The 25,718-nt window shown below is 28.3% G+C and overlaps 1 protein-coding gene across 3 annotated transcripts in view; it reads right to left on the bottom strand.

The window, feature by feature from the left end:
- The window catches only part of LOC107455242 (neuropeptide CCHamide-1 receptor-like), a 323,522-nt gene that overhangs the window by 214,897 nt on the left and 82,907 nt on the right, over window positions 1-25,718 (bottom strand). The window contains exon 1 of one of the 3 annotated variants that reach the window (XM_071187545.1): window positions 4,146-4,647. The exons of the other annotated variants lie outside the window; for them this stretch is intronic. The gene's annotated coding sequence lies outside the window, so the exon portion shown is untranslated. Of the gene's footprint in view, window positions 1-4,145; window positions 4,648-25,718 lie in introns of those variants that run through there. 3 annotated transcript variants of the gene reach the window in all.

Here is a 25,718-nt window from a genome sequence, read left to right as displayed (position 1 = left end):
GTTACAGTCTGAAATATTTCAACTATTTAGAAGATTTAGTTTTAGAAAAATCGCATGTCATGTAACTAACTTAACTAATTAGTTCTGCATTTTAAATTAACTTTAAACGAGTAAAATAAGTTCTGATGAGATGCATAAATTATAGTTTATCACAATACATTTAAATGTTTTTAAACTAATAAGCAGAAAACAACGTGTCTTGCGGTTATATATAACTGAGTAAATTTTTTGTGAAAGAAAATTAAATATTTAATATAAATGTATATTTAAATTAATTTTTGAACTAAATATTTAAATTAAATATTTATTTTAATATGCCAAAATACTAAATATTTAAATGTGAGAATCAATATACTAATTATTGTGAAATGATATAATTGTTTCTTAAGTACAAGTTTAAAAAAAGAAATTACACTCAGCTAATATTTAATTTGATCAAAAACTGTTATTGTAATCTTAAATTAAAAATAGATAATTGATATATTTGGATGCTTTTTTTTTAAATCTTCGAATTTTTTTGCTAAAAGGTTTAAATTAAGTTTTTAAATCATTGTAAGTCTCATATCCTGGTTCATTTCTTTTAGCTTGTTGACAATTTGGGAAGAAAATTTTTCTTCAGCCTCATGCATTTTTAAACATTAACCTCATACAAGCAATAATTTTTCTCTACAATTTAAAAAGGGTGAGATTGTAACAAAAGAAGGAAAATTATACTGAAACTGGGGAATAGAGTGTTGAATTAATTAAGTTAGTTTTTTAAAATGTTATTATTATCAACGGCTCTTCTAAAGTAAATACCAGATAATGTTTAAAAACTGAATCAAACAAAGTCCTATTATTTTATTCGTTTCACAGGTCAAATTGCTATTTGCATCAATAATCACCATTAATTTTTGTTTTAAATTTTAAAGCAGAATCTCCAATTCTCTTTTGAATTAAAACTTTTAATAACATGTTGTTGTAGCTTTAAATATTGGAACTATTTAGAAGAATTAGTTTTCAAAAATATCATGTCATGAAGATAATTTTACTAATTAGTTGTATATCTTAATTTACCTTAAACGAGTAAAATAAAATCCAACTGAGATGCTTAGATTATCAATGCATTTAAATGTTTTCAAACGATGTATCTTGCGGTTATGTATAATTGAGTAAAATTCTTAGGAGATGCCAACATATTAAATATTTAAATGCGAGAATCAATATTCTAAGTATTGTTAAATGCTATAATTGTCTCTTAAGTACAAGTTTAAAAAAGAAAATACACTCAACTAATGCTTAACTCGTTTAAAAATTATTATTATAATTTTAAATTAGAAGTAGATAATTGTTATCCCTGTTATTAATTGTTAATTATATGTTAAAATTAATTGTTAAATTATGTAATACAATTTAAATTATACATATATATGGTTTTCATTAATTTCCGAACTAAAAAAGAACTACTTTAAAACAGATGTACCAGCTTAAATAAATTAAATGTGCTTAAAATCGATATGCTTAAAGATTTTAAATAGATATGTTTAAATACAATACAGTTAACCAAAGACAACACTGTAAAAAATTTTATTGTATAATTGCCACCATTTTGGACGTAGAGGAAAATTAAATACATTTTTAAGTACAAGATTATAGTTATTGTGCAATAAGTTATGAAAAAAAATTGCGAAATTGAAATTATTGTTTGATAGAATTTGGGTGAACATATTATTAAAATATACTCGTTTTTAAACGAAATATTTTTTCAACGTAGCCATTAAAGTGATTCTATTTTTAAGTTTTTTTTTAACACATACGTTTGTGAGATAGGATATAAACTTCATACATGATACCTAATTAGTTTGAGAGACATTGGAATTCAAAAGTATGCAATATAAGCTTTTTATGACGAAAAAAAAAATTTTAAAATGCGCATTTCTTTTGCGCACTACACTGTACAAATTTTTTGATTATCGCAAAGTAATGGCATGGCAACTATTAAATGTAAAGGCAACTATTTTAGACCAAAGTGGTGTATTTAAACCTCATACATATTTCTTGGATGTTTCACTACACCAATGTTCTTTTATATTACTTGGTCAAGTTGGTGTAAGATAACACTTTAACTAAAAAGAAATCAATAATAATTTAAACAAATTTGTAAATCATAGATTGGCGTCCAGAGAAAATTCAAGCAATAATTTAACCAATAAATTTCGAGCGTAACTAGAGAGAATTAGAACTAGGCTTAACAGAACGGGAGGGGATGGAAATTAACAAACCTCTCATTCTGGATTTCAAACAAACTACTGGCATTGATTTTTGGAAACGGTGGATAAAACAATCTGAAATATCTGAAAACACTTTAATTTAATATTTCAAGCCAGCTCTCTAGTTGTAATAGAGATTAAAATAAGAAGGAGTCTCCAGTAAGTCATATTAATAAACCACTATTTTGAATAAGTCATAAAATTATAAACAGATTATTACTATTCTATTTGGTAAGAAACATCAAAAGGAATCAAATAAATTGAGAAATGAGACACAGCTCTAAGGAACATTTTGGTACCTTATTATTTAGTATACTAATTCATTTAGTTAAATTTACTTTACAGTTATGTATTTGTTACTAAATGTATGATAATAAGAACTTGGTGTGGTATATGGTATCATTTTGAAAATCAGAATTTCTGTTAAATGGTTACCATGGCGACCGATAAGATTACCAAATGAATGATTTAAGTACAGTATGTTTTGGTTTATTTATGGTTTCTTTTACCAGAAATGTTATTACCCTACGAGTCCTTTTTTTTCTCCGTTAAAGAAGTGTCGTGATACAGACTATAATCACTGTTTTTTAAAGCTCTGTCGCCAATGGAAATAAAAAAGCAGTAGTTTAAGTGTCTTACACTTGAAGCATTGCCATGATTTTAAAATATGTATATAATCTTGTCGTGAAGAGTTATCTGAACTTTAGAACAGACAAATAACTTAGTTAAGTTATAAACTTTTAAACTTTATTAAGTTATTAAACGTTTTTTTTTTAAATCGCCAATTTAGGGCATATCTTTCCCTAGATGAAAATTATCACAATCACTGTCCTATTCTCAGTTCTTGTAAATTTTTATGAGCCCCGGTAATCAGCATTGGAGTAAGTTTTTAAATATTAAAATATTAGATTTTAGCGCAAACGCTTTTCATTTTCACAAAACTGTGGCTTCTGACGTTATGAGCCATTTTCAAAATAAGTGAAGCGTAGGCAGAGCTGGCTTTAGATAGTCTAAACTTGACTTAACTGTCATGAGTAACAGTAGCAAATTCATAGCATTTATAAAAATATCATATAATTCACAAAAAAGAGAGAAAAAAAAACATAAACGGAGTTTTTAAAAAACAGCCTTAATACAAGTTTCACTGACGACACGTGTAACTTTTTTTCTTTTTTTTTTTCTTACCATTGCGTTAAAGAAAATTGGATTCAATTTAAATTAAATACGAGTTCAAAAAGTCACTTTAAGTTTTTTTTCCGACTCAAAGGTACAAATAGAACATTACATTATATATTGTTATAAATATATCAACATATATACGCATTTAAATGTGAGGAGATGAAGTGTTAATGAAGTTACGATGAAAAAAATGAATTTACTAGTTTTAATTACATTTTAGCTGATAGCTATTTTAAAATATTATTTTCCATGAAATATGTTTAAAGTAAACTGTAATAATTGTAAATTTTGACTCGAATTAAATTGTTGATTCTCATACATTTAAAATGTGTTAGGTTGAAAAAAAAACATAATTTTTATTAAGAAAGAATGAAATTTAATTTCAGTTTTTAGTAACCAACACGTCTCTATAAAATTTTTATCACAATATATTGTCTGTATTCCTTTACACAAGTATTGTAGTGGTCAAATACTAACAGGCACTTAAAACATTTACATAAAAAACCTTACTATGTTTTTACATAGATCTTTCAAAATGGCCATATGGATATTAAACAAGTTTCTGTCATAATATTTACTCTCTTTATCTTACTTAATTCGAAATAACTGCATTTCATCCCCTATTTTATTCATACGTCAACGGTATGGCCTGTTGTTGGATGAAAATCCTGCGTTTTTTTTTTTTTTTTTTTTTTTTAAAGGAGAAAAAATCCTCACCTAGAGAAGAGCAGTGAACTAGCAGAAGTTGCTCGTCTTTCATCTGTGAATCCTTTACCGCTAAAAATGTCCCAGAGTTTCCAGCCAATTAGTCTGTTTCTTGGTGAGATTATTGCGGTAGTATATATTTCTCCGTAGATGTTTTCACGGATACAACTTTTTGGCTGCCTACGTTTAAGAACGCTGTTCTAATTTCACGGTGTGTCATGGTTTTGTAAAGTGAAAAATGCTTCTGCACCTTTTGTGTTTCCAGCTTAGCTACGGTGTTCGTTTTGCTTCTTTTTCGTTTATTTTTAAATGTCATGCTTGAGAATTCCTTTCAAACTTTTTCAATTTTATTTACGGATTGCAGAAATCTTTCTCAGAATGAAACGGCATTAGTGTTAGGAGCTTACGCTCCGCATTGTTTTGTAAGCGGAGTTCATTCCATTTTAAAAATTTAATGCATATTTATGCAATAATATTTTTTTAAACAATCTTTTTGAAACTAAACGATTCGGTTAGAAAATTAAAGCTTAAAGAAAAGGATTTCCTTCAACTAGCTACAGTTGAAAGATTTCAAAAAAGAACTGATTTTTTATTGTTTAGTATAATTCAAATTTTTAAAACATATCTTAAATATATCTATGTTTTATAATATATTTTCATATTCACTAAGATTAATTCAAGTAAAAAGTAAACTTCTGAAAAACATGAACAATGAAAATAACAATTAAGCGTCGTTTAATAGATCTCATATAGCTTTTGTTAATAAGAAATTCAATGACATATTTTATTTTTGTTATTTTCAGACTTTGACCATACGCAGCTTCATTATTCTCAATTTGAACTAGATGATTATTACTTCTTTTAAACAAAAGATATTTTTTTTATAAATTTTGGTTGTTACAGATTCTTCTTTCAAATAATTTTTCTTATCAATATGAGACTAGCGTAATTAAACAGTAAAACATATGTGCTTTCATAGGTCATTTGAACTTTGAGTCATTGGCAACCCAATTAAGAGAAAATATTGACGTCCAAAAGTATAAATCAAATCAAAAATAATAAATGCTGGTTTATGACTGGTTTACATTAAAACATTAAAAGTTATAGTAAGTATACATTAAAAAACTTCAGAGATTTCAGAGAATAAATGATTTTTAAGCAAATTATTATGATAAAATCACCGAATTTTGTCACAGATTTTAAAACTATATTTTATTCTTAATTTTACCAAAATAATTACCAAAGGGCTTCAGTTTAAATTTCTAATCTTTGGATGTTCCCATAGCGCCAAAAACAAGTTAAAACTTACCATATTCTGGCAGTTTTGACTATACTTTTTTTTTTCAGTGCAAACGAAAAATAAAAGTTTATACTTATAAAATTGTACAGTTTCCTTTAATTTATTGATATGGCAACCGGCGAATTAAAAAATTAAAGCAAAAATGAAATTAAGCAATTGTAGAGAAATTACTGATGTTTTTAAAAGATATTTAAAATTATTTTTGCTCAACTATAATTGCCATTGATTTCGCATATTTTTGTATACTTTCTGCGTAAAGTTTTGTTTAAAAATAATAATTTTTTGATTGTATTAAAATTGAGTAAATTACGGAGAAATTTCAATTCTGTAAATTAGATATTAGTTTTAAGTTTTAAGGATTGGTCAGAGTTTAGCATTACAATTAACATTTACAGAACTTAAAGAAATAAACATTTGAAAACTGTAATTTATATGAATTAATTACTTTTCAGACTTTTTTTAAGTGTGATTTATGGTAATTAATAGCTTCCAGCAGAATCAGTAAATGGTAAAATTATGATGAAAAATAGTATTTAAAAGCTACACAAATTAAATTTATGCATAAAATCTCAGAGCATAGAAAGTGGATTACAGAGCTTTTAAAAAACTAAACATTCGAAAACGGTATTTTTATTAATTGATTATTTTTTTTATAAATTGTTTCTTTTAAAATCAATTTCTAGAAACTAATAGCTTGTAGTGGAGTCAGCGCATGGTGAAACTATGATTACAAATAGAATTTCAAAGTTACACAAATTAAATTTATGTATAAATAATCTCAGAGCATATAAATATATTACAAAGCACTAAACAGTCATACATTGAAAACGGTAATTTCTCTTATTTCATTATTTTTTAGAACTTAATTTTTTAATGTAAATTCTGGAAATTTGTAGTTTCTATTAGAATTTGCAGTTGGTCCAATTATGATATTAAATAGTATTTCAAAGCTACACAAATTAAAGATATGAATGAATAATCTCCGAGTTCCATCTTTTATTGTGAAGGAATCAAATGCATTTTTTAGTTTTAAGTTAATCTACATCTACAATGAAAGTAAAATTTTTTAACAAAACATATCATATATTTTTAATTTCAATTTCAAAAGATATTATCTCGAATTTTAAAACAATCACCGGAAAAGAGAAGAGGAATAAAATAATTAAGGGAAAGTTTGAGAATTATAAGAAGTTTTTTTTTTAAATCCATTACATAGTCAATTTAACATGAACTGGTAAAAAATCAACCGATTATTTTTACGCTTTAAGTTTGAACTTGTTTTCTTTCGTTTTAGTTGACTTGGGGTTACATCAGGATACAAATTGAACACCCACTTCATAATTACATTAAGATTGCTTGAAAAATGTTTAAAATGCTTGATTTCATAACGAACATTTTTTTGTTTTTGTTTGTGCAAATGTTTTGGCAGTTTATCTCGGAAAAGAAAGATCAGACTAGACAAAGACTAATGGACATTTTTCACTCGCGCATAACATAAGTAAGTTTCGGAGAAAGAATTTTTTTCGAGAGATGAAGAAAAAATAGCTCTCCAAAATGCGTGTCATTGGCAAAATGATAACTCTAAAGAATGCGAATTTTAGCACGTTGTTCTCTCTTTTCAACCTAAATTGTAGATGCGTCTAGCCAAACAGCAACGAACAAAAAATAAAGTTTTTATTTTATTAATTTTACTATTTGATAATTTCAGATTGATTGCAATAATAACGAATGCATGCACATTTATCTAAATTCGCGAAAGAAATGTGGCATAGTTAATTATAAAATTTATTTCCTCATAAAACTACTAATCAATAAGAAATGTATCTTAATTCCATTAATGTAAAATAAAAAAAGACAAATATCTACTAGAAATAACCGATTATAAAAACTAATGTCATTAAACTACAAATTTAAGCCGATAATTATTTCCCAGGTAGAAGAGAACCATAAATTTCTCTTCAAAAATACATATTAATTTTACAAGGCATTCATAAAATTTACGTAAAACTGAAACGTCGAATCATAGCAAAAAATGGCTATCGAAAAAACGTATGTTTCACAAACTGAAAAAATATATTAAACTGTAGATTGTATTTACAAAGAAACCAACATATGTACGCAAACAAATAATTAAATCTCACTACTTCAGAAAAGATGGATAAAATAATCACCATAGTATGATATACTTGAGTTTAGTATCTTTAAAACAGTTTAATTAAACATTTGAAGCCATCATTCTTGTCCCTTTAGCCCTTGTTATGATTCAGAAATTTTATTAGAATACGAAATAATTAACAGTCATCTAACTTCTAACAACCATTTAAATATACTGCATTTTAGATAAACCTTTGAAGTGTAAATAATAGATTGTTACATCGATTAGGTAGGAAGCAGAGACATTAAAAAGTTAAAATTACCAAATAAATTGTAAAATGACTAATAATTCTGAAGATCATTTTGGCAATTTTTATCGTGATATTTTAGAGCATGGCATAAAAACCATTTATTTGGTTAAATTTACTTTTATGATTCGTATTTGCTACTAAATGTATTGTAATAAGAGCCATAGTTTTAAAAAGCAAAATTTCCTTTAACCCGCACCAGCAATAAACGGTAAAATTACCATATGAATTGTTTAAATACCTTATATTTTGGTTTAATTCCTAGAATTGTTCTTTCGTTCACTAGAAATGTTTATACCATACACGTATGGTGATTGTTATGCTAAAATATGCATTACATATTTCCTAATTTTTAAAAACCAAATTATTATCATACTTAATCCGTTTTGAGTAAATAAAAATCATTAATAAAATCTGTAATCTTTTTATACTACAGACTTGAATTGAGTGCAGAATAAAATTTATTTTTAGAGATTCCTTTTACATCTGCCTAACACATTAGCATAGAATTTGAAGACCGTTATATGGCTGCTCATATTTTGATTTCATAAAAATTCTCGGTCATTTCGCACGCGTTTTTTCCGCCGACACATTTGAATGTGTAAGGCTGAAAAAAAAGAGCCTTGGTATTAAATTTAATCAATTAATAGTCAATACCTGGATTCCTTAACTTTCTTTAGCGAAAACTATACTAACGTACACATCACTCACATTTTTGATTTCATGGTGAACGGAGGTGTCCTGTTAGGCTTAGCCCTGCAGCCAGCTTAGCCCTACTTCTTCTGGGCGATTTTCTAAATTTATTAATTTATAATTTGATAATGTATATTAATATTAATGAAGTGATATAAATTCTTACTTTGGAGCTCAACATAAATTTCAAAAAATAATTCTTATTTATTTATTATAATTTGACTCTTTATTGACACTAGATTGCCTAAGGCAGTCATTTTGACTGCTTTTTAATTTCAATTAGAAAAACAATGATGTATATAATGACACAATTTCTTNACAACATATAATTTTGTCTATTGTTAATATTTACTAATAACTTGTTATATAACTGTAAATAATATAAAAAATATTAAACATTAATTTTAAGCAAATGTCTTTGCTTATTACTTATTCTTTCACAATGCAGTCATTTTGACTGCTTTTGGGCAATATAGGTATTTCAGTCTTTCTAGTGTTAAGCAATTTATGGTTTTTGTTAAATAATTGCTTGCCTACATCTCTCCGAAATAAAATATGGACAATTGGAAATACACCAATTACATCTTCAACTCATGTTAATCCACCGAACCTCTTCAACAAATAATAATATCTTCAAGCACCAAAAATTTTTCCTTGATATAATCAATCCTTTTTATTGAAAGTGATTTTGCCAAATTTTTTTTCTCCGTTTACTACTATAGAACTACTGTGTTAATTTTATGAAAGAAAAACAACGTTACCATAAAATTGATCAAATGTCGTGCATGAAATTTTGTTGCTGCAAGCAGCAATCAAAACAAAAGCTTACACTTTCCTTTTTTAACAGATAGTTCAGATAAGAGAAGAGATAAAAAACTATAACATCCTAACAATACAAGTACATAGGAGCCAATGTTGACATATTGATGGCTTTATCTAGATTTTATTGAGCATTCAAAGTGTCTTTCATAATTGAAATGTTAATTTCTTCATAAGTAACATAATAATGTAAATTTTTAACTATAATAAATAATAAAATTGGATAAAGTTCTGTCAAAAGATTTCGTTTTGTTATACAAACATTGTCATTAGACGTTATATAAAAGACGTTTAAAATATTTATACTAACATTAATTACTTCCTTTTTTTTCAAAATGTTCAATATAAATTTATCAATTTTTACAAATTTGGCATTTCGAAATCTATAATATATATAATAATAATTAAAAAGCAATGGAGAGGAATGCCTATAACCGAAGTAGACAAGAGTATGCATTAATGTAGGCAATACAGATTTTTTTAACCCTCCTCATATCGTATTTGCAACATCATCGATTTTAGCGACAAATTTGTTAACTATATAGGTGGACAAGGAAAATATAAAATATATTTTTAAAAATGTTTTATACATATTTCTTAGCAAATGTATTCGTTTTTCGAAGAAGACAAAGCTATACAGAGTTTTTTAAAACGCCACATATCGTATTTGCAACATCATCAATTTTAGCGACACCTTTGTTAACTATATAGAGGGACAAGGCAAAAAAACTAAAATTTTTTTTATAAATGTTTTATACATATTTCTTAGCAAATGTTTGTGTTTTTCGAAATTTTGACACATATTCTTAAGCTTGGTATTAGTAACAAAGATATCATATGAACCAAAAAATCATAAAAAATTATTAAAGTGTCCACCAAATGATCAAGATCCCCATATATCGTATTTGCAACATCATTGATTTTAGCTTACTATATCGAGGGACAAGGACAAAATCAAATATTATTTAAAAATGATTTATAAATATTTCTTAGCATATGTATATGTTTTTCAAAATTTTGACACCATTCCTTTGACTTGGTATTAGTATCAAAGTTCTCATTTAAACCAAAAATTTATTAAAGTGTCCACCGAATAATCCCCACAAAAGCAACTATTAATACTAATTCGAAAGCAATAAAGAGCAATGACTATAACCAAAGAAGACAATACTATACTTTGAATGTAGGCTATTCAAAATTTTTTAACCCGGTTCATATCATATTTGTAACATCATATATTTCAGTGACACCTGTTTAACTATCTGGAGGGACAAGGGCGAAATAAAATATTTTTTTAAAGATGTTTCATAAATATTTCTTAGCATATGTATATGTTTTTCAAAATTTTGACACCTAACCTTTGACTTGGTATTAGTATCAAAAATCGCATTCGAACCAAAAAATTTGAAAAAAATTCATAAAGTGTCCACCGAATGATCCCCACAAAAGCAGCTATTAATAACCAGAAAGCAATGAAGAGCAATGACTATAACCGGAGAAGACAATAGTATACATTAAATAAACACTATACAGCAATTTTTAACCCCTCTCATGTAGTACTTGCTACATCATCGATTTCCGCGACACCTGTGCTAACTATATCGTGGGACAAGGACCAAATAAAATATTTTTTAGAAAGGTTTTAAAAACATTTCTTAGCATATGTATATATTTCTTGAAATTTTGGCACCTATCCTTTAACTTGGCATTAGTATTAAAGTTCTCATTTGAACCAAAAAATTATAAAAAATTAATAAAGAGTCCAACAAATGATCCCCACAAAAACAGTTATTAATAATAATTAGAAAGCAATGTAGAGCAATTCCTCTAAACGAAGAAGACTAGAGTATGTATTAAATGTAGGATATACAAATTTTTTTAACCCCCCTCAAATCATATTTGCAATGTCATCGAAATTAAAGACATCTGTGCTAACTATATAGAGTGACCAGGAGAAAATGAAATATTTTTTAAAAATGTTTTATAAATATTTCTCAGCATATGTATATGTTTTTGAAATTCTGGCACTTATGATTTGACTTGGTATTAGTATACAAGTTCTCATTTAAACCGAAAAATGATGAAAAGTTATTAAAGTGTCCACCGAATGATCACCACAAAAGCAGCTCTTAATAATGACTAGAAAGCAATGGAGAACAATAACTATAACCGAAGAAAGCAATAGTATACATTAAATGTAGGCTTTACAGAATTTTTTAATCCGCTCATATCGTATTTGCAACATCATCGTTTTTAACGACAATTTGTTAACTATATAGAGGGACAAGGACAAAATAAAATATTTTTTTAAAATATTTTATGCCCATTTCTTAGCAAATGTATTTGCTTTTCGAAGAAGACAAGGCTATACAGAGTTTTTTAAAACGCCCCATATCGTATTTGCAACATCATCGATTTCAGCGACACCTGTGTTAACTATCTGGAAGGGCAAGGGCAAAATTAAATGCTTTTTAAAAATGTTTCATAAATATTTCTTAGCATATGTATATGTTTTTCGAAACTTTGACACCTATCATTTGACTTGGTATTAGTATCAAATTTCTCATTTAAACCAAAAAATTATAAGAAAATATTAAAATATTAATAAAAACTGCAATGAAAGATGAAGAAAGATGTCTCAAGTTTGAAATAAAGTTCCTGTTAACTGTAATGTTCTTTATGAAATTATAATAATATTAGCCAAACATTTCCAACCTTCTTACCACTTGTCAAATTTGTTAACAGATTATTAGTTTTTAGAAAAGTGGAAGCCTGTCAAATAAAATCTTTTCAAAATAAATCATTACCAAACTTTGCAAGAGAACAGACTTTCACAGGTATTTCAATTCCAAAACTTGAAATTCGGTTTTTTGAACATTATTTATGACTTTAAAGAAAGGATTATATTCATGCTAAGAATATAGTATCATCGTTAAAGATTATTGTTTTCATAAATTGTTAAGTAACTTTGCTTCCTATTATAATAAATCTTTTGTTCCTTAAGAAAATTTGAAATTTTGGGAAATTTTGTAACTTTTTTAAATACTTCAATACATAGAGTTGTCACATAAAACTCTTTATATGGTTCAGAATTTCGCAGCACATTTATTAAGACAAAATATCATAAAAGTATAGAGTATACGAGCTATATTTCCATTTTTTTTGTACTTGAATTAATTTGAACCATTTTAATAGTCTAATTATATATATTTATAATGCAGGAACATACGAAAGAGGTAAGGAAAATAATCCTGTGCTCTGTTCTTCGCCGCTGCTGTCAATATTTCTTTAATATGAAATAAATCAGATTATGCCCTTTTAATTATACGCAGATATTTTATTATCAAAAAATGTGTATGGGATATGCGCTAATATACGTCCAGAGCTCAAAAAATAAAGGGATCACCCCTAGTAATAAAATTTTAAATCCCCACACTTCAACCTCAAATTTTAAAAAGGTCATAAGCTTAAATTTCAATTTCTCAAGAACCTTCGATCGTACTCACTGGAATTTTGCATTTTTCCATGTAAAATTACATGATTTAAAATGAGGGAAATATTGCATAACTTATAATTCAGAATTTCTGCGACTATTATTAAATAAAATAATAAAAATTAATAAATATTTACTAACCTTTAGATAAATGAAATCTATAATTTTTGGCAAATTTCTTCAATTCGCTTAAAAAGTTGTCTAGATGCGTAAGAAAGTAAAATTAGCATTTAAGGATCCAAACTTTAGATCAATCTCCTATCCGAACCATGGGGATCATACTTCCCAGATTGTGGTTGCCCGCTATATTTTTGAGGTCAGAAATACGAATCCATCATAAAGTAGGTATGTTCAGAGTACGTTTTTGTGTCTGATTTCCTAACTTAAAATGATCTAATTAATTAGCATATTTGAGGTCTACTCCACGAACCATGAAGATTCTGACCTTGAACGACGTGAAGATCCGACCATTAGATCAAAAGTTATTCAGGGTGATTCGTATATTTTTGTGCGCACTGTACATTAAGTATAACTTTGAATAAGTTGAAACTGTAAATACTAACAAAGAAAAGATTCTATCTCTTTATCAACCTACACGATTATATCCTTAAAAATTTGTGCTTGCTTATATTGAATTATTATAGCCACATAGACAAAGGGATAGCAAAAGACATTTATGTAAACTATCAAATTAATAATAATAATAAAAATAATAATAATAATAATTATAATATATACATGTAGTAAAATAATATAAATATTTAGAACACTGTACAATACTGATACTAATGCTCAATGTGTAAAGTTTCGAAAAATGATTTTGATGGTATTATATAGTTTCATTAATATTAAATATTCTCAGAATTATTATTTTATTTAAACGATGCTTCATTTTGATATGAAAGTTCCTTTCCCTCTCTATATATAGCATAGCATAAAATTACTCTTGGCAGAAGTGTATTGCAATTTTAAAGCATCTATCACAACAAATATCTGAAAGATTTCCGAATCTTCAATAATATGGCTTCTGACTTTTAACGAGAACTAAAAAAAAGTAACATAGACGGTATACAAACATTCATGTTTGAAGGGAATAGCATTTTGCTTGCAGATAGCACTTTATGTAATATTCAAGCAGGAAAAGCATTTGAATTTTTTATCACAATCGTTATGTATTTAGATACTTAAAAAAGCTTTTTTCTATTTTTATTTTCAAGAAAATTGAAAAAATTTATTTTATTTCAAAAATTATATATATTGTTTTATTATTAGAAATAAAATTTAAGCATTTTAAAAATAATTTTACAGCCGTATTTTTATGTAAGCATTTAAATTACTCAAATTATTTATTTATTTTTGCCAACTCCTTAAAAATGTATAGTCTAAATACCAACATCATTCAGTGAGGAATTACTTTTTTATACTGCTGTTGTAATATATTTAGTTATTAATATTTTTAAAATTACTACATATACAATTAGTAGTTATTCATACTTTTAAAATTACTGCATATTACTATTTTGATCGGCGCGTTATAATTTCAAGATGTGAATACACAATGGGATTGAAAGACAGAGAAAGAAATTCTGGTAAAATTACAGTACTGTATAATAATGAAATTTCTGGTTAAAAAAACCTGTAAATCTGATATATAAAACCAAAATATACAGTATTTAAACCACTCATTTGGTAATGTTTTTGTTAATAAGGCAATAGTTTGCCGGAAATTCAGGTTTTTAAAATTACAGTTTTTATTACGACACGTTTAGTAAAAAATACAAAACTGGAAAATAATTTAACCGAATAACTAAATGATTTTTATGGCATACTCTAAGGTATTATGATAAAATTACAAAAACGTTACAATATTTATTAAACATAAAAAAAAACATATTGTGTTGCTAATTTTACCAAAATTATTACCAAAGTGTTTCGTTAAAAATTACCGAGATTCTCATGAATGTTCTCATAAAGCAGAAACACTTTACCATATTCAGGTAGTTTTGACCATATTTTTTCCTCAGTGTAGAAAATGCGAGAACTAATTACATAATATTTTTCAAAGAGCACAAATTATTATCAGAGTTTATTTATTATTTTTCAGATTTTTCAGATACAGAGTTTATTTATTCAGATTGCAGTAAATTTATTGTTTGCTTCTACGTGATATATCTTTAAGCATTTCCACTGAATCATTTTCTAAAATATGCAATTATTCTCAATGTCTCACAAAAGAAAAAAGTTCAAAATATTTATCTTAAAACTATATAGAATTATTTAGTTTAGTAATTTTTTAGATTACTTAATGAGATAATAACGCTACTCATCATCGTGAAATTCCTTTATCATTTTTTATTCATTTAAATTCCCTCTAATAAACCAGTGTATGTAAATATATAAATTGAAAAGAGTAGATCATGCATATGATTAGGAGGCTTCCCTTTTAAAATCTGAAAGAGCATTAATTTAGTTCCGTTGCTTTATTTCAAAACTTTCATAAACAGCATTCGAATGAAATTAAATGCTTGTCAGGAAACAATAAATGGTTAAAGCTGATAATTTTTTTTTCTTATCTGGCTGAGAGAATAAATAAGGAAATAAAAATGATACTTAGTTTGTTCTGACAACAATATAGTTTATAATAATTTAACATACTGTGTATTATAAACCAGTCTAAAAGGAAGGTAACAAAATATGTTTTGGATGTAGGAGAGGTACATGGAAATAAAAAATTCTGGTAAAATTACCGTGCTGTATGGTAAGGACATTTCGGGTAAGAAACATAATTCCAGCTAATAAAACCAAAATATAATGTATTTATAACCAAAATATAATGCACTGAAAATTCGTATTACCACACATTCAGTAAATAATATAGAAATGAAAAGTAGATTTAATAAAAATATCAGGAATTAAAATATCATGACAAAATTACCAGACTTTACTCCATTCACAAAATTTTATCACATGTTATAAAACCAAATTTTATTGTTAATTTTACTAAAATCATTACCAAAGCGCTTCGGTAAAATTAAACATTTTGGTGTTCCTATAGAGCTAGAAACACGGTAAATTGCACCATATTCAGGAAATTTGACCATACGTTTCTGTTCATTGTATAAAAATGACGTGTAAATAATTTATTTTTATGTAGATTCGAAATATCGGAGAAAAAAATCAAAACGTTTAGGAGGTTAAGTACCAATGTAACGACCCGTATACTTTTATTTTAACTTGATTGCAATAAAAAAAAAAAAAAAATTTTTTTTGTCTCTCAAGAAAGCATTATTACCAAAGAGCAGAAATACAATACAAGACAATACAAGAGCAGAAAACACAATTGTTGCGAATATAATCGCCGAATTCCAGGACATTGAAGTGTTACCAAAAATTTTTTTTAACTGCTAATACTGTATGTATTACTGTATGTATTTGTATTCTATTACTTTCACATTAACTTTTGAGAAATAAATACTTTCAGTGGACCTTTGTATCAAAAGTCATTCAAAAATTTTCGAAATCAGGTTATTTTCTAAGATTTTGACAGAAGAAATATACTTGTGCAAACAGTAAGCCACAAAAATATACAATTCTGTGAATACATACAAATAAGCAATACCTAAAAATAGCCGACATGCGTATATTTGCAGTACATTTTGCGTGATTTTAAAATTTATCTTAAATATGCCAGAAACTGAAATTTTGTCAAGGTCATTAACTGACCTCTTGAAATTTAGACAAGTATAAAATTGGGTGTAAAAGAGACCTTAAGTATAGCAGAAACAAAATTAATTAACAGATTTATAGTTGCTGATTCACTTTTTAGATGCACTTTGAGGCCTGTACCTTAGTAATTGAATGCAAAAATAGGTATGGGGAAACAGTAAATAATTTTTAAAAAATGTGACCCAATATTAATACCTTTCCCCGAAGAGAACGTATGTCTTTAGCTAGAATTAACTGAGACAGAGAAAGAAAACGCGAGTAAAAGGTATTGTTTGCTATTTAGACAAATAATATGGTTCTGATGTAATTTTTAAGGTAATTTGAAAGAAATCGCACCGAAGTTGATGCATATAAAAGTTAAGAATTTATTTAAGTTTAATATTGAAACACAGCGAATTATGACTCATACATGTTTGTGCTTCTGACATTGCTATCCAGGCAAGAGAGGTATTGATTCCAGTAATTTTTTTACGCAAAAGATAGGAATGCTACCTTTCACTAACAGTTTAAAATTTATAAAAAATTTTGTACAAAAAATGCAAATATGCCCTTTTTTGCATTTTAAAACTTTTATAACTTCTAGTGAAAAATTAATGACCTTAAAAGGTTTAAAAAATTTCAGTTTCTTGCTACTTCAAATTGCTTCTTAAGGTCAATATTTATTCTCCAATAAGGCTAAGATAGAAATTGATTTAAATTTTGATTTTAAGTCTAACATTCCGAGTTGTAATAGTACTATCTAGTAAAATAGTATAATAGTACTAATCACTACTTACTACTATTTACTAATGTAATAGTACTAATCATTACTAAAATTATTCGAGGAATTTTTTACTACTAAAATAATTTACACTAAAATTATTAAGTTTATCCACTTTAGCCCCATAGTTCGTCGTGTAGTCAAAATTAGCCTTTTTTAAAAATATTACTTAATAATTCCATATATAAAGCAGAATGTAAGTATTCGTTCAAATTATTTTTAAGAAATTACTTCATAAATAAAAAACTATATTAAATATGTTTTTTTTTTTGGATAAAATTATCAAAAATGTCCACATTGTCCCCTTTCTTCTTTATTAGTATATATATTCACAGAATTGTATATTTCTCTGTTGGCTCACTGTTGTTTCACTCTGGTTCACTGTTGGCACAAGTAGATTTTGATCGTCTAAGAAAATAGCCACATTTTGAAGATTTTTGAATTGTCTTTGGTGCAAAGGTTCACTGAAAGTACTTATGACTTAATTAGTAGTGTGGAAGCAGTTGAACACAAAGTAATGGTTTTGGTCATATCACCAAAAATATTGCGAATGGAAGTGTTTTACTCGAAACTTCGGAGGATCTACACTTGTAACCTCCCCCCCCCCAAAAAAAAACATTGGTCTTTTTTTTTTTAAAGAATTATAAACGCATGAATAATTTTACATAAAGAGCATATCCAGCTATTTTCAACGAAATCAAAAGTGTCATGTATCCTCGATTTTTAAAAACAATGGTTCTTAACAATAACAGCAATAACAATTTTCAATCAAAAGAAAAGCGTTGAAGGAACTAAATGGGTAAAATTTAGCAGTCAATGGTGTTAATTTCTTATCAATAATTTACTCGTTGTTGAGAACTGTGCCGTGAAGTTGTCTTCCTACACTTCAATTTCGATTTATATTAAAAAGTGTAAGATTTTAACATCATTATTAACATTTTTTCATAAACCACCTAATAAAAAGTTTTTTTTTACTATTAATAAAACATAATATCTTTCTTTTTTATTCAAAAATGTTTCAAATAGACTCTGATTTGACGTTTCACATAGTGTAATAACTCAACATTAAAATATAATTCTTATGTTTTTTTATGACTTGCAGCATGAATTCCTATTTTGAAAAGAATAACTCTCTAATAGTCACTGTTTCATCTTTTAACAAATTGTAAAGTTTCAATATCATTCCTAAAGTACTTTTTTTTCATGAATTGTAAATGTTCTAAGGAAAAGCTTTTTCTTCACTGTTAATAAAACATAAAATCAAAGTCATCTTTTTTTCCTTTGAAAAATCTCTCTAATATATATTTAGACTAGTGAAAGATATCACCCGATTGTTCAACAGCGGAAAATATTATCCAATCATTTTTCACAAATGGAAAACGACAAAGCATTCTTCTTTTCCCCCTGGAGATTAAAATTGAAAGAGTCAATTCATCCATGTATCTTATTGATTTTCAACTTTCTTTCTTTCAAAAATAAAGAGAATGGGCTAAAAATATTGTTATTTCATTCAGAATATTTTAATTTTTGCCAGAAATGTTTTTTATTAAAAGAATTTTTTGATTAATAAATAATTTGCTTTATAGAAACTTAAATTTGCTTAAAGTTCGGAATCATAAAAGTATGAGCAAATAGTTTTTGAATAAAACTTTTGCAAGAGCTGTTTATGAGAAATAGCACTGACTTAACACCAATTTTTAGTTTTCTCTAGAATTTCTACACTGTAAAAAACAACTGCGAATTCTACTGCCAAAAAAGCATAATTTTAACTCAAAAAAATGTTTAAATATTGATAGTTTTTTTTCTGTTTTGTTACCGGCATGTTGTAAAAAAAAATCCATTTTTTACAGGCTTTTCTTGTATATTTGCCGATTTAAAGCTGTTTATCACAAAAAAAAATTTCCTATTTTTTTTTCCAATCAAAAACGGATTAAAACTGTCAATTCTAATTCTAGCTTTTGCTTACCGTGTACGACAAGTTTATATTTTTTCAACTCATTTTACGATTTTTTTCTATACTTTTTCTTACTTTTCAGAAATTATTTTATGGTTTTAGACATCGTAAAAATAAAATTGCGATTCGACTTTATTGTATCCTACCTGATCCTCCTTTAGATAACATTTTTCGGTAAGTTAAATTGCCATACATTTTTATAGGAGTGCGCCAATATAGTTTTAAGCATTTTTACATTTCAATATGATTTCAAAAAGAAAGCATTTATAGATTAAAGACTGTTTAAGATTTTTCTGCATAACCAAGGACTTAAGCTGTGGCTCAGAGGACAGACCGCTTGCCTCCCAATGTGGTGATCCGTGAAACACGTCGGGTCATGCGAATTCTGATCTAGGTTCGTATTGACCCCAATGCGACCACATAGTTCTTTTATCGAGATTTTTTGTCAAAATGATACAGTTTTTGTTAAAATTACAAAGTTTGTTTGTAAAAATAACATTACTTAACTGCTTAAAAAACAGGCACCCGCTTTTAATAACGATATTTTTTCAATGAAATAAACGGTTTTATATTATCACACCAGCTGACAGTTTTTCTCTGTAAATTAAAAAAAAAATATTTCTGTATAGAATTACTTTCTAAAAAATTAAATATATTTGAAATAATGCTGTTTTACAAAACTGTATTATCTTAGTTTTATACTACTAATATTAGTTTTAGAACTATGTAATCATATTTGAGCTAACACATCCATTAAGAGTCCAATCTCTTCAATAATAAGAAGAAGAAAAAAAATTTTTTTTTCAAATTTTGATTTTAATTTTATTTTGTTTTGCAAAATATCATACAATAAACAACATACAAATACGATAAATAATGTCCCCATAAATATTAATGAAATAAATATCCTGAAATCTATAACAAACAAAACAAGAATCTTAAAATATGATTAATTTTTGCTACTTTGTACGCAAGAAATTCTAATGCTTCATACATGAGTATTAATTTATTTTACGACCTACTATGACCAACATGTACAAATGTGAGGATTTCCGTCAGCAATATTTACCCAAAAAGCAAACACGGAATTTAACTCCTAAGTCAAGAATCAAAGCATGCTTGATATCTTGAAGGAATACCAAAATGATAAAAAGATGATTAAATTATGATGATTAATATATGTGCTATTTTGACCTATATCATCGTATTGCTTAACGTTACACGGACTACGGTTTTCATTGAACGGTGACATAATTTAGCNGGGGGGAGTAAGACCTTATGTACGGTAATGTACGAAGGGGGGGAGGGGTTTAAAATTTCTCCATTTTTGTGTACGCACTTTTTGAACGGCCCCTATGTGCTATTTTGACCTATATCATCGTATTGCTTAACGTTACACGGACTACGGTTTTCATTGAACGGTGACATAATTTAGCACCTTCTTTAATTTGCAACAAATTTGTACTTAATTATTATTTAGCTGTAAACCAATTTTTCTAAGAGTGAACCACTGAGGTTAGTATACGCGCTTATAGTTAGGTCAGTAGTTTTAAATCAGGAAGCTGTACTTTAAATAAGAACTGAGATAAGGCATGCCATTCACACAGCCATCAACTGTTCAATCTATTGAAAAATGTATGAAAATGCGATATTTTATTTTAATTTTGATATTAATTCAATATTTTTTATAATATAAATGAAAAAAATGAGGTAAAAATATAAAATATTACCAAATTTTTATTTTGCTTGATAAGCAGTGTTGAACAACTGACCAAATTCTGAGTTTTCAACGATTAATATTCAACTCCGTAGTCTTGTAATTTTGAACTCAACCCTGAAGAGAGCTCTTGAATCAAACATTTGAAGAAACTAGTCTTTGTGGAGGACTTTGTGAGGGAACTAACCCGCATTTGCGTCATATGAAGAGGAAAACTATGAAACCTCCCATGGTTAACTCGACGCCAAAGGAATTCTACCCCATGATCCGTCTACCACTGAGGATATTTTACGGCTGCACTGTGGTCGGTGAGAGCTGGATGTAGAATTTGTATGAACTACTGAAACCGCTGGGAAATCTCATTGAGAGGCAGCCCACCACAGCGGATCTATCAAATTTCAAACAAACAGTTTATAGCCCCACATTTTTACATTATTGAATCAATTAATTTGTTGTTTCTCAATTCAAAAGCTCGTCATACGATATGCTATTTGAAAAACACGAGGCGGAAAAACACCTCGATAATAACTTTAACAAAGATTTTTATTTAAAAGATGCAAAGATTAAGTATTAACGAACGAAATTATTTCAAAAATATTTCATAAAAATTGCAAAGGGCGATACTGCTTTGGGAGAAAAACGCTATCTATCTCTTTTAGTCTAATTGTTAAGTAATGCCTTGATAATAACTAAGGAAGTGTCCTTTAGTTGTCTTATTAATGCGTAACAATAATGCTTAGAGTCGAAATAAATAATTTACGAGGTAATTAATGGATTATTAATCCGCAACCCAAAATAGGAAAACAAAAAAGAGGAAACTAATTTTATTGGAGTTTAAAACGAAATATACAGCGCAACAACTTCCCAGTATTTTTGTCCTCTTTTCCAGATTTTTTTTAAAATGTTCACATTAGACAGAAGGAAATTTAAATGGATTAAAGTAGTAAAATAATAATCAATTCCCTTGGCCTAATCAAGTTTAAAATAAAAATTCATTCATGAAAATTAAATTGCAAATAGCTAAAACATAGTATCTTTTTAGTAACTAACAAAACTGTGGAACAATTTTAATATAAAAACTCATCTATCATTTTTTTAACTACCATCAGATGGGGGGACTTTGTGCAAACTGTTAATTACTAAATAACTGACATTATAATAATTAAAAACAAACATTTATGCATGATCTCAATTGATAAGGCTTTTAAAGTATAACCTACCTTCCTGGCCAGGATAACTAGAATTACTTCAACCGAGCACACTTTCCAGTCTCCGATTTTGCGACGTTAAAAAATTTGAAACTGTTTGTAACTGGAGCTCACAATTTTTCAAGAACGATGATGTTTACATTGCCTGTTCTTGGTAAACCATTAGTTCGGTATGTTGACAACTCAAATCCGTTGATACCGAGCTTAAAAAAATACCCCCAGATGGCACGACGCAAAAATTGAAAAAATGACATTTTGCACAAAGTCACCCCTCGTTGCACAAAGTTGCCCCATCTGACGATACGTGCCCCATCTGTGGACGTTTCCCTTAGATTTTATCCTTACGCTGATATATCATCAACAATGTCAGTTCGAAACAATTCCCCCGTAGACATTTCGCTTCATTAAATGTAGAGTTTAATGGTATAAGAGCCGAAATCGGCTATACTGTGCAAAACGTGAACGATTTCATTAAACTTTCGAAGTGATGAGTACTTTGTATCCACGACTAAGCCACTTTACGTCCCTTTTAACCTATTTTTTTTTATTACTCATTAAGTTAAGATAGATTAGCTTATCAAATAGCTCTTTAAGAGAAACCTGACACAAGCAAAAGAGGAAGAACTACTACGGCACCTCGGGATCGTAAGAAACTTAATTTTTTGATAGGCATCCCCCCCCAGAGAATTATAATAAATATACAATGCGTCTCAAAAGTAGATTTATGGCTAGTAACTCTATTTGTTTGTAACAATGCGCATTTCTTATTGTATGCATCCATAGCAGTCTCGCAGTGGACTGATCGTTAAGACACGGTTCCCAGCAGATCACCGAAGTCAAGCATCACTGGTTGCGGTCAGTGTGCGGGAGGGTGACCATTCTGATTAGTCTGAGAAGGAACCAAGGGTGAGCGGTATTGGTCCTCGTTAAACTGTTCAAGCGCAAAGTGCTCGACTTCGCGTGTAGTTCGTCGGGATTCTGAAGCTGGGGTCTCATCCCCTCTGCAGATGATCAAAAATTGTGATGGCATGTCTTTGGATCATCCTTTAGGGATGTTTCCCAGACAGTCGCCGTTTGCTAATAAAGTCTGACCGTTTGCTAATAAAGTCTTACTTTCAGTTCGAGCTTTGAAGTTGTTTGAAACTGAGGAGATTTGCTTAACGAATTAAAGGAAATTGTTGAAAGAGTTGAAGTAGTGTAGTGATGCCATCTGTCAAGCAGTAAGACAGCTGTGCGTTTGTTGTCCGTGATCACCAATGTGAACGGTGTGCAGGAAGGATTTTGTTTGTTGTCTTTTGAGACGAACCCAGAGCCATTTTGTCCATATTCTGATGCTGTAACCACAATGGAGAAGAATGTACATCTCCGTATTATGTTTGAAAGCTTTACATAGTGACTACCGCAAAAAACAGCAATTTATCTCGAGTAGACAAAATGTTAAATCCAGTTTTGCTTAGAAAATTGTTTAACTTTAGTATAAATTAAAAAAAAAAATTATTTTTATTTTATCTATTTATTTTTTATTTTGAGATTTTCCCCATCATAAATTTGGGTAAAAGTAATTTTAAGGTAAAGGTGTTGGGCGAACGTTATCAACTTTCTTTTATTAAAAGGTACCTCAACATAGAATCGCGTTATATACTAGTGAATTGGAAGAGGTCGTAGATACTAGTGAAGTAGAAGTCTTGGAAGACTTAGAAGTGGAAGCCTTATATACTAGTGAATTGGAATTTAATAATTATATATACAAGGCTACAGTGCTCCGCCTCCAGATTTTTTCCTGAGATACAATTCTATGGACAGATACCATTAGTTAATTTATTGCTGTTTAGTGCGAAGGAAGGAGAGCTGTATTAAGATCACCGGACCTTGAGTGCAGATCGTGAGAGCTGTATTAAGTTCACTGACATGGAGGTTTCTGTGTTGGCATTAGCAGTAGAGTGTTTACAAATCGACGTATTGTGTGATTGAGACTGGGTAACAACAGTGCGATAAGGACAATGTCCCAGTCACAAATGACAAGACAACTGTTCAATGTGAACCATCTATCGAAGTAGGCGTGTTCAAATGGAAGTGGGGATTCCTGTCAAAGTAGGCGTGTTCAGATCACGTATGGGTCACTAAGGTGGGACGAGTGTTCTCGACAATGTCAACCTTCATCGATGAAAAGGTACCCCAACATAAAGTCGAGTTAGCATGTCTTGTATATACTAGTAAATTGTAATTGAATAATTGTAGTGGTAGATACGTTACAAAAGTAAAAGAAATATTAAAAATATATTGGAACGTCGCAAAAATACGTACGTCATACGTAGCTGCGTAATTAAAAAATAGAATTTTATATTGTATAATAATATTTAATAATAAATTTAAAAAAATTTAACTGAAAACTAGAACTGTTTTGAAAAAATTTCAAAACAATTGAAAAATTATTTTAATGTTGTTCGAAATATAAATATATTTTCAAACGTTTTATTTCGTTAAGCATGTTTTTATGGGCTGTTTGCGATTATTTTCTTAGAATTCCTCTAAAGAATAACCTCTTCTTGGTATAAAGAACTTTCACATGTCAATGACATTCCAGTGCATTCTAATTAAAAGTAATTCATCTTTTGTCGAAAATCGGTTTTTCAATACGTAATCACAACCTCTTTATATCTAAGAGTTTCAACAAGAAAAATTCTTTGGTATGTTAAAAACTCATTTACTGTATTTTCTAAATTAATAATGCGATTCCTTCAATTTAGAATAGGAGGGCAAAAAAGATTCCAATTAGCGTCAATGCTGTTTAACCAATGCTGGGACCAAGATTGTACTATGCATTTTAGATAAGTTTTTAGATATTTTTTTAAAAGGTTTTAATAATTTTTTCCAAATTAGTTGGTAATAGGAAAAAATAATAATTCATTGAAATGAATATTTATTTTATACTGCTAGAATTTTCATTTGAAAATTATAGTGAAATAACCGGCAGCAATCTGTCCGTCCAATTAACCGAAAAGTTACGGTAAAGAACGGTATTGAAATCATTTGCATCTCGCATGCTTTCAAGACCGTAAAAAACAAATTGAACTGGATATTAAAGCTATGCTTTTCATTAGGTAATGAGCATTGGAACTGTGGAATGTGATTTAATTAGTTTATATGTTTGTTTCACCTATCGTTAAGGATAGGAAATACTAGACTCTTTTGTGTTAAGCAGCTTAATGGTACTTCCATCCTTGCGCGAATGACAGTATCGCATATCAAATAGTTCGTACATGTCGCACAATCGTTTCGTATCTATCGTAATAATCGTCTATATCGTAACTTTCTAATAGTTCAAGGTTACAAAATGTTAAGTGCAGGACTGTGGAAACCCTTCATGTGTTGAAGGGAATAAAGGAAATATTGAGGCGTCAACGTTGGGAATCGAACCCCCGACCTGTCGATCATGAGACTGAAAGGTTAGCTATCTCGCATGGACGCAATATGTACACAGGAGCAAAGCGGCTTCATTAGGTGGGCATAGTT

This window comes from Parasteatoda tepidariorum, chromosome X1 (genome assembly GCF_043381705.1).
Source record: "Parasteatoda tepidariorum isolate YZ-2023 chromosome X1, CAS_Ptep_4.0, whole genome shotgun sequence".
Lineage (NCBI taxonomy): Eukaryota > Metazoa > Arthropoda > Arachnida > Araneae > Theridiidae > Parasteatoda > Parasteatoda tepidariorum.
This window is presented reverse-complemented; position numbering and strand designations above follow the sequence as displayed.